Source organism: Styela clava, chromosome 6, assembly GCF_964204865.1.
Source record: "Styela clava chromosome 6, kaStyClav1.hap1.2, whole genome shotgun sequence".
Taxonomy (NCBI): Eukaryota; Metazoa; Chordata; class Ascidiacea; order Stolidobranchia; family Styelidae; genus Styela; species Styela clava.
The window spans coordinates 237088-253381 of NC_135255.1; the positions used below are offsets into that span (position 1 = coordinate 237088).

General features: G+C 36.5%; 1 pseudogene; it reads right to left on the reverse strand.

Annotated features, from left to right (window-relative positions):
* Positions 1-10567: 10567 nt before the first annotated feature.
* Positions 10568-12223, reverse strand: LOC144424641 (uncharacterized; annotated as a pseudogene).
* Positions 12224-16294: the final 4071 nt, after the last annotated feature.

Here is a 16294-nt window from a genome sequence, read left to right on the forward strand (position 1 = left end):
ATTTTTAATTATTGCCGCTAAACTTATTGTCATCGGGAGGCATGATGACAATTAAGTTTTTTGATTTACAACTATTCTTAGTAACACAAGTGCAAACTGTTAAATGACACGCAAAGACACGAAAGCGAGGCAATGTTTACAACCATGCTTGAATATCTAGCTGAGGCAAAAAAGTGTCTTAGCGGCCGCATAAATATTAATTGTTACTTCATTGATGATTGGTCATTGTTGCGGAAATAAAGTAAATCGATGTTTGAGAAAACGCCCATAGTAAAATGTAAGAATGAATTATCAATCCTGACTAGGCGAAATGCACTGCTTCTAATTCGATCACGCATTGTGCCCAATGCGCTGCTCCTAATTCGATCACGCATTGTGCACAATGCGCTGCTCCTAATGCGGCCCCACTGTGCCCAAAACGCTGCTCCTAATGCGATCACGCATTGTGCCCAATGCGCTGCTCCTAATGCGGCCTCACTGTGCCCAATGCGCTGCCCCTAATGCGACCGCGCATTGTGCCCAATGCGATGCTCCTAATGCGGCCTCACTGTGCCCAATGCGCTACTCCTAATGCAGCCTAGCCTCACTGTGCGTAATGCGCTGCTCCTAATGCGTCATTAATTTTTAATTATTGCAGCTAAACCTATTGTCACCGGGAGGCATGATCACAATTAAGTTATTCGATTTACAACTATTTTTAGTAACACAACTGCAAACTGGTAAATGACACGCAAAAGCACGAATGCGAGGCAATGTTTACAACCATGCTTGAATATCTATCTGTCTGAGGAAAAGAAATGTCTGAGCGGACGCATAAATTTTAATTGTTACTATTTTGTTGATTGGTCATTGTTACGGAAATATAGAAAATCGATGTTTTATAAAACGTCAATGGTAAAATGGATGGGTAAATTGTCAATCCTGACTGTGCGTAATACACTACTCCTGATGCGGCCTCACTGTGCCCAATGCGCTGCTCCTAATGCGACCACGCATTGTGCCCAAAGCGCTGCTCCTAATGCGGCCTCACTGTGCCCAATGCGCTGCTCCTAATGCGGCCTCCCTGTGCGTAATGCGCTGCTCCTAATGCGCTGCTCGCAACGAGACTTTTAGGCTACCACCACTAATGCAAAAATCGGCAAAATTGAATAGCGTGAAATTTTTTTGAAAAGCTTTTCAATTAAATAACAAAAACCTCGATTTGTTCTTGTTTTAACCTAATATGATATCGAGACATTTGTAGAGGTTAAAGATAGCTTTACCTCGCAAGTGCAAAACGTCATTAACCTAAAGCATACGTTTAAAGCAGGTATTATTTGAACCGCGGTTAAATGGTAAAGTTATTTTTCTCATGGCTGGAAGGCTAACGCAAGATGCCTTGGAAAATTTATTTTCGCAAGTAATGATGAAATTTAAATCGTATTTCAAATGTTATTTCATTGCAAGAGACGTTTGTAGTATATTCAATTATGTTTCAGGTTCATGGCGAGGGAGTTCAACACCCGAAACCAACGCAATTTCGTGTGGCTGTCAAACTTATTTCCGTCTCACAATTTATGAGCACCCCGACCTCAACAAACTACGAGAACGATGATACAACCCAATTGCTCGAATTCATCGAAACAAATTTAGAAAACCAGCAATTCGACTCTAAAAAAGCAACAAGCGACGAATCCAGTGCAATGGAGGTGTTGCATGGAGCTGCATCGGCTTTTTTGACACATGTGAAGCGGATGCTTTGTATTATTTAACAGGCTGGGCTGTGCTCAAAGAAGTGAAAAAACACGACTGTGGAATCTGCAAAGATGCGTTTATTTTTATGGAAAGGGTCAATCCCGATGAATGCCCACAATCGTTACTAACACTTTTTCGGTCGTACACACCTGATAAAAAATTGAAAATTGATAGTTTCACCCAATATTTATGCCACCCATCCAAAAAAGCAATCGTAGATGCTTGATGCGCGAAGTAGAAACTGCCTTTCACAATATATGTTCGTCAGCTACTTTTCTGATATGATAGATAAAGTTGACTGCTTAGAATATATATATTTTCCATCTTGCCACAATGTCGCTTTTAAAATTTTGAAACGTTTTCTCACTCTAAGGTTAAATATTCACGCAAAAGAGGTGACAAATAAAATTATTGAAAAACAGTATGCTGGTCAAAAAGATAATATATTATACACTCCAGATTATTAGATTCATGCAGGAACCCCACAATTTAGTCGCATATATTTTCATGTAGTAATGTATAATGAATCATTTAATTTACTGTGATAAATGAATTGGCATCTTTGTACTTGTTCAGGGCACACATGGTGGAACTCCATATTCTATTCACATACATTTTCTTGTAATACTGTGTAATCAATCATTCAATTCACGGTGATAAAGGAATTGCCATCTTTGTACTTGTTGTGAGCACACATGCTGTAACTCCATAATTCATTCACATATATTTTTAATTCACTGTGATATTTGAATTGCCATCTACGTACTTGTTCTGAGCACACATGCTGTAACTCCATAATTCATTCACATATATTTTTAATTCACTGTGATATTTGAATTGCCATCTACGTACTTGTTCTGAGCACACATGCAGGAACTTCATAATTTATGCACATATATATATATATATATTTTCATGTGGTACTGTAAAATGTGGGATAAATATAACTTTCACTGTGCAATTATAAAATAGATAAACTAATTTGACAATTTTTATACCAAACCCTACGCGTCACACATTGAACGAAAAGATAAAGATGTTTAATTAATAATTGTAGTTTATTAATAGAATCCTGTCAAAATTTATTAAATAGTTCATCTGTAATATTGATTCATTTATAATTAGTACTGCTGTAAGATCAATTTTATATTGTTGTGCTTGACGTGCTGCTAAAATTCTCATTCCAATGCTTGTTCTGTGCACTTACTTTCAAATTTATGTTTACCTCCATCCAATCAAATTAAAAATAAGAAAAAATATTTTTAATACTGTTATGTGTATAATATTGTGACGACCCTTGTTTTATCTTTTAAATGTTGTCATGTGATAATATTGCTATATTTTGTATTTTTAACACTGAGCCTATGGTGTGGTTTGCAGCAGTGCAGTTGTGATTGTTTCAGTTAGATTTTGAGTGTTTAAGAGTATTTTATATCTGCAAAAGTGCCTCTAAGTCTCAAGTAGGTTATCAAAGATGTTTACTCTTGGTTTTATGACTATTACATTGGGATTGTTAGATATTTTGATGCTAGACAGTAGGATGATATTATGGTTTTAGTACCGGTACAGTGCAATTACAGTTGTTTTGGCGTTGTATTTTTAGTTTATTCATGAAATTGGCTATCAACAGTGCTGTTCAAATCTTATGCACCTGTGGAATTGTTTGTGGTTTTTTTAAAGTGCCCGTAATGGGTTATTCTCAGCCTATTTTGCAAATTGTAAGTAGCTGGTTTAGTGTACCGGATTATAGGGGTTATTCTGGCTGCTAATGAAAGTTGTCTTTGATTTCAGGGTCCGTCTTTAATTTTTATTGTTTTCTCATATTGTACTGCCTGGTATTTGTTATTTTTATTGTATGCTTTTCGTTTCATTGATTTCATTGGAGTATTTGGTTGTATTAAGATTGTAATTAATAAATAGAACAAAATAGTATAAATTGAAGTGAATATTGGGGGGAAACTTGACGTCAGATCATATTGGAAGATATTCTGAACTTGGATAATTATTACATAGACTGCCGGTACGCTACAATATCTATAAAAGCTTGCAAATACATAAATGGAGGCAATTTTTTAAGAACGGAACAATATCAAACACAGTTCTATAACCGTAGTAGTAACTCTTTTTATAATTTGAATGTTAAAGGGCTGTTTTTCTAATTGGGCGCTAGTTGCAGAATTTGTTATTATATGAGGGAAATTATTATTAACCGAGTATGACAATACAGTAAATGAAGAAAATGCAGTATTGCATGAAAATCACCCTGAATACACTGATACGGCAAGTAAAGAAACAGACGTAGTGATTGAATCATCCACTGAATACAGTTTATCAAGCTTTAGAGAAACACCAATTCATGATATTAAAACTAAACAGCACAATACAAAAATAAAAAACAAACCAAATAAAATGAAGCCTATTGATGGACAGAGCACACCAAATGAAACGACAAGAGAAAAAGAAAAAATAGACATCAGGGCTCAAAGGTTTGGAAATTTGTTGAAAATTAGTACTGATGACAGTGACGAACAAGAAATAGATCAACGAAGTATACAATTGAAGAAAAATAAAGAAACAGATTGTGAAAATACATACAGCTCAGGAAGCACTATATTTATACATAAGACAAGGAAATAAAAAAAATTGGAAGATTACAAACAAGAAGATATATCTCGTAGTCCAGTTAGAAAAAAACAACTAAAAGAACAAAGACAAGAAGAACAAATATTGAAACTACAACGAAAGAGTGAATTGAATGGAAATATGGAAACAACCTAAAATTTTATGAGAAACTATCGAAATATATAAAAAAAAAAAATTATATATACATATCAATGTTAACATTAAACGTAAATGGAATTCGTGATGATCAGAAAAGAAGAAGTTTATTTATGGAATTATCTAATCAAAAAGCAGACATTATATTCATTCAAGAGACTTATAGTACCAATGATATAGAAAATAAATGGAGTAGGGATTGGAATTGGGGAAATTCATTATGGAATTCGGGGCTATCTAATTCTCGTGGTGTAGCAATATTACTGAAATCAAAATTGGCGCATCATCAATTTGAAAATATTTCATGGGATGAGGAGGGAAGTACTTGCTACAGATATAAATATATGTGGTGAGGTGATACATTTGGTAAATATATATATATATATATGCCCCATGTAGAGCCAACCCCGTCTAACTCCGGAAATTTGGTCCCGGTGTTGAATTCGCTGTCACGACCTGGTTCTGACAGATTATTGCTTCGAAAATCATCGTGCGAAGTTCTGCGTTTTTCTGTGTTCTGACGGCGCTGTCTCGCGTCAAGATGTGACTTATAAATATTCAAGTTAGTTGTGCACATGAAATATTACACGATATACTTGACTATAGAACTAATAGAATGCAGATTACAAAACAAAATAGTCAATAGAAGAACAATCAATTGAGTGGGAAGGCCCTAAGACCGGTTCAGCACTCGAAAGCACATTAACAGTAAGATTTTAAATTCGCTTTAAAGCTCCCATGCGTAGATGTAGTAGAGAGCCGCTTTGTGCTACGATTGTTCGGCATAAAAAAGAGTAAGTTGTAAATGTTCTTATAGGTACCCAATACAGTAATGATTTGTCAAGGAAGGTAAATTTTGATAAGAGATACCGGTATGTATATTTTCCGGAAGGAAAGGATCATAAAAAAGTTGCAGTGTGAGAATTTATGCTGTGTGATCAAAGCAGTAAGCAAGAATATAAATTGACTGATGGGTGATGCTTTATCTCAAACATCAAAATTAGCTTACACCATATCAATTAAAATTTTTGGTGGAGCAACTAAAAAAACTGTCAGCAAAAAAAGAAATGTGGTGAGCGATACCACCCTGAAATTGTGACGTCTGTATGAAAAACATAAATTAAACACACATATTGTAACTTCAATTAATTAGTGTTTTATGATGGAGTTCTACTGATTAATATAAATGCTATACAGCTACATGCAACGCATTTTGTAGTCATATTTAAAAAACAACAACATTTCATTGTTTCTCCAGCGTATGAAGGGCTCCAATCTGTGTTCAATCACATTAGTAATTAAAATATTAATTTGTATTTCTATGTATTATTGAGAAAAATACTCGGGTACTCCAGAAATACGTGTACCAAGATGACGGACAACACAACATAGTATGTGTACCAGGTTAGGCCATACTTTTAAGTACAAATACTGCAAAATTCCCTTGGTTAGTCCCTGAACTCGTAATAGAACTAAAATAAAGAAAATTGGAATAACATTATGGCCTAACCCTAACGTGGTACACATACTACGTTCCGGTGTCCTCATTTCTTGGTACGCATACTTCAGGAGTACGGAAACTTGACTGTAATCACATATATCTTAATCTTCGTTCTAGCTGCTGTGTTTCTTCAATTGTTTTCGTATTCCATGAGTCCTATTGTCCGTCTTGTTGTTATTATTTTTGCTGCAGTACTTTGCGTATACATTTGCTCGAATTTTTTGAATACTTTTTTAAGCAGTGTTGTTACATCTTGACATTCAGTTACATTGTTTAATAGGTATTCCCATGAATGATTTGAAAATATTTTTCTTTTATATCAAGTGTCGGATGTTCAATGATGTGATGATGGAAATAAATTATAGCTGCTTGCAAATGTTTTTACGTTTACTCATTTTATCTCTTATGAAGTTCCAGATCTAAATTCAAAGTTTAATTTACTGGTATATTACTGGTATAAAGGACACACGTCAAAATAACGATGTTTCTTAGAAATAAGGACAAATATATTTCCTAAAACAATAACCTTCAAAATAAGGTCAAATTCTAAAAATAAGGACGTCATGGCAGCCCTGATTATAGGTCAAGTGGAAAAAAACTTCTGTAAAAGCTACAATACTTGAGATGGAGTGAGACCAAGAGGGCGTTATTTTATATTAAGTGCAAAGTGGGGAAGGTTGGGAAACTTTTTTCATTTGCATATTTTAAACCGTTTATTCTGCACATTCACGTAACTGTGCGGGACTAATGCAGAGGAGGGTAAATGTAGTTTGAAATGTAGTAATCAGAAATTCCTAAATTCCCTTGCGACGCACATCTTACCACCGAAAAGCCTTGTTAAGTGTCCCACTGTACCCCACTTGTGGGGCCCATTCGGACAGACCATTAGGCACAATTGGTCATTCTGTCAAAATGCAACGATGTATTCCTTTAAAAATAAGCAAGCAATCAATCATCATAATCGTCTAAAGAACAGGAAGACTTTCAAATTTGAAGATTTAGGATTTTTGAAATCAATGTTCAACCGAAATATTTCAGATATTTTATCAAAATATTTAGCAAACAATTTAAATTATTTTCTTTCTCAAATCTAAATCTGGAAATATTTTTGATTCTCATATATATTACATATTGGGCCATAGGTCGAGAAGTATGAGAGATACCATAATATTACACAACATACGACCCATCTGTAGGTCTCTAAGAACTTATTGTATCAAACACTGTCGAATCGTGCCAAGTAGGGCATGTCCCACTGAATCCCGGTCCATTGTTCCCCATAATAAACAAATACTTTCAGACCAATTCGGAAGGCACGTCCACTCGCCAACGTCATGAATATTCTACAGTAGGCTAAAGCTAAAAAATATCATGCCATGGCTTGTCACGTTAGAAATCCTAAAGTAGAAAAAAGGAAAAACTGGAATAGTGAAATTTTAGTTTCAACCCCCCAAAACCAATTTCACCTCAAAGCTTGCGTCGCTCTACCCGTCCGTTGTCCGTTTGCGGGGACGTTGTAACTCAGCGAAGGGCGGATTGAAACATCGAACTGCGGACCGGATTCCGGATATAGTATCGGTGTGAGAGTTGATTTTCCACTGTGCCCCATGTCCCCACGTGCCCCACCTTCCCCTATTCATTTTCGTCACCACTTTACCAACATCTGACTGACATTTTAAGCAATGCATCGCATTTTTGATGCCTTGCTTTCTTTCGACAAGGAAGTTGTCACATCATCCTGGTCATTTTCAGGACAGACTGTGTCTTCATTTTCACAATTATTTGTTCATTTTTATCAAATTCTCTACGTCATTCAGCAAATATTTCGATCAGTTATCAATGAACAGGGCGAGTTTGCGAGCTGTTATGCAGGAGCTTCGTCGTCGTTAAGCACCTTGTCAGAACCAAAGTGACTATAAACCAAGTGAGGAATCGCATTGGTAACGTTATAAGCGCTCGTGTGACGTTACACCTGCCATGTTGTGTCCAGAGTTCTATCGCTGTATGATCCTAATAAGTGATTTAAACCTGCGATCGTTAAACAGCTGATTAAAAAAACAATGCTCAATAATTCGGACCAAACTTTCGCAGCGGCAAAAAGAATGAACATTCTTCTGAAAAATTAATTATCCGCAGATGTTTCTCGGATAACTCGGCTCGGCGGTATGGTCAGCATATACGAAGTTAAGGTTAAAGTCATCCAACCTCACTCGATAAATCAACACCCAATAAGACCAAAATATTAAACAAAAAGATACACATTTTATTATAAAATTATTATAAAATTCCTGATGTAAGTATCGCTACTTGCACAGAACCTATTTTAACAAACTGACTGAACTACAATACAAATTATACTACAGAAACTTGCACTATTTTTTGCGGTACATGTCATGATATTAAAATATGCGTATCGCAAATTTTCAACAAGGTGTACATTGTCAAAATAAAATTAAAAAAATATACTACATGCATGGAATGGAGGATAACGGCGTATATCAAGTTTACAAGAACATCTAATAATCTGGAGTGTATAAAATAATATATTATTTATTTGACTTGAGCTCTTGCCGCAGGTCTACTATATAGCACACTGTTTTTCAATAATTTTATTTGTCTCCTCTTTTGCGTGAATATTTAACCTTAAATTGAGAAAACGTTTCAAAATTTTAAAAGCGATATTGTGGCAAGATGGGAAATTATATTTCAAGCAACTTTATCTGTCAGAAAAGTAACTGGCGGACATATATTATGAAAGGTATTAATTAATATTTGCGCAAAATATAGTTTATACTTTGCGCAAAAATACGATTGCTTTTTTGGATGGGGGGCATAAATATTGGGTAAAACTATCAATTTTCAAATATTTATGAGGTGTGTAAGACCTAAAAAGAGTTAGTAGCGGTTGTAGGCATTCATCGGGATTGACACTTTCCATAGAAACAAACAAACAATTGAACCCCGTTTCTTTATAGGGTTCCCCCGGAAACATCAAGGCTAATTTTTCACAGTTGGATGTCGATAAAATTACAATTAAGTTTTATCAACGAGAACGTAGATGACAAGATGGCGTAGCTAGATCACCTAGTAAACATTTTATATTTTCCGACGCAAAAGAATCAAAATATCGTGCCAATAATAAGTTGATAAGAGCTGCAACACCAGTCGCGGCGATTGGTTTTTAAATTTTGTACCTTATAATATACATGCTTCGATGAAATTCATTAGGCCACACAATGTGCTAGCCATGAGATCGTTTACATTCTATAATTTTTGGAGCAACTGTTGCAACAGCTCGTTAAATTAAGAAACATTTTCCCGAGAAAATTCATTCCATCAGCTACTGGAATGATTAATGTAAAACGCAGGCTTTAAACTTTCGGCATGGTGTGAACAGGTATCATAATACCAGTTCAAATAGTACCTGATTTAAACGTATGCACTAGGTTAATGACGTTTCACACTTGCGGAGGAAAGCGATATGTGTTTTTCATACGGAACGTTGCGACGTAATTGCGTAACGAAGTAATTAGGGAACGTTGTTGTTTAACTCAAGTTGGCGCAGTGGACATGTCAAGAATTGGAGAACATTGAATGAAATACCTTATACAATTTTACTGGTGCACGATAAATTATATCTAATGTCGAAAGCTATCTTTAACTTCTGCAAATATGTCGATGTCATATTAGGTTAAAATAAGAACAAATCGAAGTTTTTGGTATTTAATTCAAAAGCTTTTCAAAAATATTTCCGATTTTCAATTTTTGTATGATAATCGCGACATTTTATCTTCATCTCATAATTACAAATACTCTCCTAGATTGCCTCCCAAACAAAATAAAACTTATCTGCATATAATATAAGGTTCGTGAGATATGAGGTTTCAAAACTCACGCGGGATGATAAGATAACCAACGCAATTTTCACGAAACCGCACGATAACAGTATGATTCCACGAGGCAAATAGCAAACGAAAAATAATGAAATTACCCGAATAAAATGCAAAACAATAAAAAATCTTCAAACAAATTGACGAACGAGACCTTCTGACGAAGCTAAAACTAACCGACGCTGCCACTTTCCCCCGATTTGCTGGACACAAAATGACGTCCGATATGCATCATTGCACTCGTTGTCTCCACTTGGTTTATAGCACCTCAATGGTTTATAGTCACTTTGGTCAGAACCAATCCGGCCGTGACGCCCGACACTTGGAGGTGCAACATCGCCTTTGTTTGTTTATTGTACGGCGAGCGGAATTGGACATCTAGTAGTATATATTTACACTAGAACTGTAGTGAGAACACAAGAAGTATTCTATGATAAATTATATCGTTTTGTGTATTCACCATTTAATGTATTTTTGGGGGGAAACACAATTTGAGTACATACTGTTGACAGGGACCGGTTTGGGAATGTGAATAAGAGACCACGTAGGGAATATGTTTCCGAGTCTCTTGATCAAATGATAGAAGTGTTTCAGCTGATTCCTTTGAATGGTTTGCAAATGCGAATCCCTTTTGTAACAATATGGTTCAAGCAAGATTGGACAGATTTTACTGTACTAAAAATTGATGTAAAATTAGAGATTATAAATGCAGTCCCACAATTTTTCTGATCACGATAAATACATAGTCGAAGTTGAAGTAGATACAACAATGTAAGAAAGAGGTAGAGGATATTGAAAAACAATTTCAAAGTTTACAAAAATAATGATTTTATGATAGAACTGAAACATAAACGGAATAACTGGAAAACTTTACAATGGCTGTTTGAATCCAAGGTGTCACGGTGGATAGAGATATAACATGAGGCGAACCTAATACAGAAAGAAACAAACTTGTATACTAGGCTTTTATTAGCTCAAACGTCGACTAAGAGTCTTAAGGCAGCACAAACCCAAAGAATGACTTTCAAAATCAAAACACCATGCTACTAAAGGACGTCAGTATACGTCAGCAGGGTCAAATGTCGTGGCTGTTTTAGGCGTTGCTAGATTTCAATACATAAATCACCACATTCTCCCCAGCTGATAAAAGTAAGACAATAAAAGTATGATAATAACTCAAGTATGGAAACGTTAACATGAAATAAATGGATTCAAAAGTCGCCCAAATACGAGGCCCAGTCTCCATAACGATCAGGCGCCCTTTTAAAACGGCTCGACCGACGAATAGGCATCTCTTCCTTCTTAATTGGAGTAGAAGTTTTATCTGCTACTTCAATTAGGTCATCAGAAGGGATTGTGTCATCGTTCTTCGAATCGAGATTCTCAAAACTGAATGGCACACCCTTAGGAGTTGATTCCGATATGGATTTAGTCTTTTCAAATTCCAATTGCTTGTAGTCAGATTGTACAGTTTCAGGGAATCGCGCCAGATCACTCGTTGAAACCGTAGATTCTCGACCATCGGGATAACGAATTAACGAGTATTTGGTGTTAGCTTCCAGAAGCTAAACTTCTTCACAAATCGGGTCGCTTTTCGCTCGTACAAACTTGCGAAGGAGTACTTCACCGCCATTCAATAGCCAGTCTGGTACGGAGTTTCCAATCATAGATCGTCTTTCAAACTTGAACATGCGATTATGTGACGTAGTACCAGTGGAGGTGCAAAGAAGTGATCTTGTCGCATGTAGAGCGTCTGGCAGAACTTCCTCCCAAGCACTCTCGGGCAGATTTCTTGATAACAGCATTAGTTTGATAGTTTTCCATATGGTCTGGTTTGCCCTTTCGCACTGGGAATTCCTTTTCGGGTGATAAGGAGTTGTATTGCTAGTCGCTATACCCTTTCTTGCAAGAAACTCTCTCAGTTCATTAGCCAAAAATGAAGTTCCTCTGTCGCTGTGAACATACTCCGGTAGACCAACCAATGAAAATAATGATGCGAGACATTTAGTGACAGTGATTGCAGTCATGTCTGCACATGGGTATACAAAAGGGAATCTACTATACTCGTCTAATACCACGAGCAAATATCGCCTTTTTCCCGCGACGGGACCTTTAAAATCAATACTAATTCTCTCCCACGGCCGAGTAGCTTTGACCAAGTGATGGCTCCCATCGAATCGATAAAAGTTGGGTTTTATTTGGGCACATTGTCGACAATTAGCGCATTCTCTCTTCACATCGTCAACAGAAAAGGGAAAAGATTTAGAGCGAATGAAATGAAGTAATCGACGAACACCAGGATGGCCCAATTGAGTATGAACTTCTCTTAGACTCATTGTACAACAAGCGTTGCTAGCACAAATTCTTGACGACAATGCGTCTGGTGCCACATTTTCTACACCTGGGCGATGAACAATTTCATAGTCAAATATAGAAAGTTCTAGTTTCCACAATTGTAACTTTGTATTCTTAATTTTACTTTTATGATTTTTCCGAAAAATGTATGCCAAAGCCTTTCGATCAGTTATCAGTTTAAACTTTTTCCCATGCAAAAGATATCCCCATTTTCTTACAGCTTCAACAATCGCCGCCGCTTCTTTTTCTACGGCCGGATGCCTTAATTCCGACTTACCGAGTGTTTGAGAGTTAAGGCAACCGGCCTTCCTTTATGACTCGATATGGCTGCAATCGCAAATTTGGATGCATCACACTCAATAACAAACAGTTCATCTTCATATATGCACCCCAAGCACGCTTTTAACAAATCAGCTTTCAGTTGATTAAAAGAAGATAAAGCTTTGCCTTTGAGGGGAGATGATGTATTAATTGAAAGTGGCTTTAATTTTTCAGAAAATTCAGATATCCATTTCGAATAGTAGGCAAATAATCCCAAGCAACGTTTAAAATTACTTCCATTTCTAGGTGGTTTAAGATTAATAAGAGGTTGTAAATGATCGGGATCTGGCCGAATTTTGCCATGTGATACCAAATGCCCAAGGACTTTCAGTTCAGTCACTGAAAATACAGACTTATTTTTATTTAATGTCAAACCTTGCCGCTCCGCAGCATAAAAGCTTTCAATCGTTTATCATGTTGTGGTTGATCATCCCCAAAAATTGTGACGTTATCTAAGTAAGCAAGGGTGCCTTCAAGATTTTCACGCTCGATGAAAGAGTCCATGTATCTCTGAAATACAGCCACTCCATTAGTCACTCCAAAAGGGACCCTGCAAAATTGATATAAAGAGCCAGCAGCTTCGAACCCAGTGTAAGGTCTGTCAACGTCAGAAATAGGAATTTGGTGATAAGCCGAACGTAAATCAATGGTACTGTAAATCTTTCCTTTAGCAACCTCGTTAATTATATTGTTTATGCGAGGTAAGGGATACGCGTCAAGAGCAGTGTATCTATTTATTGTTTGTGAATAGTCAATAACAAGACGTTTTTTATGTCTTTGGTTTTTTGTGACCAATACTTGAGCGCGCCACGGCGACTCTGACCGTTCTATAATGCCCTCCCGCAACAAACGAGTAATCTCATCTTTGATGAACTTTAGATCATCGGAACTGTAGTTTCGGGACCTGACAGCAATTGGCTCACAGTTATCGTCAACAAATCGAAAAATACGTAAAGGTTCACTTACTTTTGCGCTAGCCAAATTGCAGACCTCTTTACCAACGTACAAGGAGTCGAGGTCTCCGTTGAATTTGAAGACAACCTTTCGATGTTTGCTCAAAAAATCTTGGCCCAGTATGATGTCCGTACACAGATTTTTCACAACACCAAACTTCATTGCATCATAAACTCTCGTTCCAATCTTTAGCGGTGCGTCCACAAACCCAATGGTTTGTGCAACTGATTCGTTCGAAGCAAGTGCAATTACAGTTTTTGGATCGTAGAGGGCGAGGCCAAGACTTCTTGCCACGGATGCCTTTATGTAACTCTGTAAAGCACCGGAGTCTAGCAGAGCCATCAGAGGGTTTTCCGCAATTTTAGCAGTAATCGTCGATCGTGACAACGAAGTATGAATACCAGCTATAATTGATGTCAGGTGCAAATCGTTTACGGTAGCAACCGATTTCTTCGCTTTACGACAAACTGTTGCAAAATGTCCTCGAAGACCACAATTAAAACACTCTGCGTTTCTAGCAGGGCACTTCAGTCGATTTAAAGCATGAATTCGTCCGCAAAAATAACACCTTCTACGGTTAACTTTTGTTCCGTAAGTACTTCTAGCAGCAGCTACGTGTTGGTCACTATTAGAGCCAAACTCAGAAGATTAGTCTTCTTTGTTTACCGAAAGTTTATCATCCATTGAAGTAACGGCTGCTTGATGAGGCAATGATTGCTGGTACGAATGTGAAAATTTCTCGGCTCATTCCAAAATATCAGCAATTTGAATGGCTTTTTCCAGTGATAATTCGTCATATTCTAGCAATCTTTGTCGAATATTAGCGGAACATAGCCCTGTTATAAGCGCATCTCTTAGCGCCTCCTCTCTGTGTTGCTCGGCGCTGACTGCTTTGAAATTACAATCTTTCGCAAGCGACCTGAGCGCCTGGGAAAATTCGGAGATAGTTTCACTGCTCAACTGAATCCGTGTGGCCAGCGTGTGCCTTGCATATATGATATTCTTCTTTCTTTGATAATGTTTGCGCAAAATCACCATAGCTTCATCATACACATACACATCTTCCACAAAGGAAAACACGTCAGGTGATAAATATCCACCCATGATAGCACATTTGTTGATTTGCCTTGAAACACCTCCCGTGGATCTGTTGGATTCCACAGCTGTTAAGTAATTTGTAAGCATTCTGTCCCAATGGGAAAATACTTTTAGAGCTCCAACTTCATTCGGCAAGACATCAAGCACTGGCACCCGAATAAGTTTTTCGTCGGAAGTTGCCATTGCTTTTGGAAAACCAGTTAATCGTTTCAAGTTTAAGTTATGAGCTAATAAAATTGAGGCGAACCTAATACAGAAAGAAACAAACTTGTATACTAGGCTTTTATTAGCTCAAACGTCGACTAAGAGTCTTAAAGCAGCACAAACCAAAGAATGACTTTCAGAATCAAAACAACATGCTACTAAAGGACGAACAGTATACGTCAGCAGGGTCAAATGTCGTGGCTGTTTTAGGCGTTGCTAGATTTCAATACATAAATCACCACATAACATAAAATAAAAGACCTCATAATTGAATTCTATGTCAAGATGTCCAGAGCAGAAAAAGAGGAACATAGAAGAGATATAGAAAAACTACAGGAACTTAAGGAGAAATTGGATAATAGAGAAAGAGTTTTGACCTTGCTAAATAAAAAGAAAAGTAAAATGATCAAAAAAACAAGAGAGAAAGATTAAAAACTTTTAATTCAGAATACAGCAGAAAAATATGATAACTACGAAAAATGTACTAAATCTATTTTCAAACAATTGAAAACCAGACATATAAAAACAACAATTAGAAAATTGAAAGACAAAAACGACACAATACAAAATAAATTGGAAGACAAAATGAATATTGTTACAGACTTGTAAAAAGAACTATATAGTAAAGTGGATTGTAATGAGACATTACAAAATATATTCTTAAATAGGGCAACAACAACAGGGAGAAAAATGCAACAAGAAGTAAATAAAATATTACAGCAAAATATAGAAAGAGAAGAAATATTTCGAATATCAAAACCGTTAAAAAAGGAAAAACTCCAGGACCAGATGGTCTGGGGATAGAATTTTACAAATAATGCTGGGACATAATAAAAAAAGAGTTTTCAATGGTAATAAAGGAAATGTACGAAAAAGAGCATATACCTGGTGATTTAAAAATTGATTATATAACACTGATACACAAAAAGGGGGCAGAAGATGAAATAAAAAACTATAGACCGTGTGTCGCGCTTGGGCGAAAGAACGATTTCATCAGCGACTCGAAATCCAAGATACAGTATATGTATTTTATTGGGAGCGAAAAATAAATGTAACAAAACGCATTGTTTTGCGTTATAACTTCGTATTTTCGGAAGCTGGGTGTCCTAAAAAGTAAGATTTGATCTAAATTAATCGCAAATAATGTTTTATCATCTAACTCATCATTTTCCGGGAGAACTCGAAAAGTCATTTAAATTAAAACAAAGAATGTTTCACTATTCCAAAAAATTAGGATTGTTGCAATCGGAAAATCGCCTGTAAGATGGCAGTCGGCGCAAATAATAATAAATAAAATTGTGCAATAACGCCGCCTTCGCGTTCTGAATATTCAAGCTGGGATTACGGTGTTTGATGTCTGCCGCAAACGTTTGAGAGAAAACACTAGTATAATCACACGAATGACGCTCGTCCTTGATTGATAAATTATAAATCCGAAATACAAAAATTGACGCAAGCG